The following is a 206-nucleotide window of genomic DNA, read 5'->3' on the forward strand; positions in this document are numbered from 1 at the left end:
AAACATGTGGCCCATAATGTGGAGTTTCTTTCACTATTATAGACCCAGGAGAGGGTGGTGGCTGTCTTCCACTTTTTTCTGTGTGATCAGCTGAACAGGCTGTTACAGGGGGACCATGCTTCAGCCTACAACCATTTTGGCAGCCTGTTGCTACCATTTACGTCACTAATCAATCTGTGAGACAGGGTTGGAGAAAACCCTGAGGT

The sequence above is a fragment of the Neopelma chrysocephalum genome, unplaced genomic scaffold (genome assembly GCF_003984885.1).
Source record: "Neopelma chrysocephalum unplaced genomic scaffold, ASM398488v2 Primary Assembly neopelma1_23, whole genome shotgun sequence".
In the NCBI taxonomy this organism is placed as follows: Eukaryota; Metazoa; Chordata; class Aves; order Passeriformes; family Pipridae; genus Neopelma; species Neopelma chrysocephalum.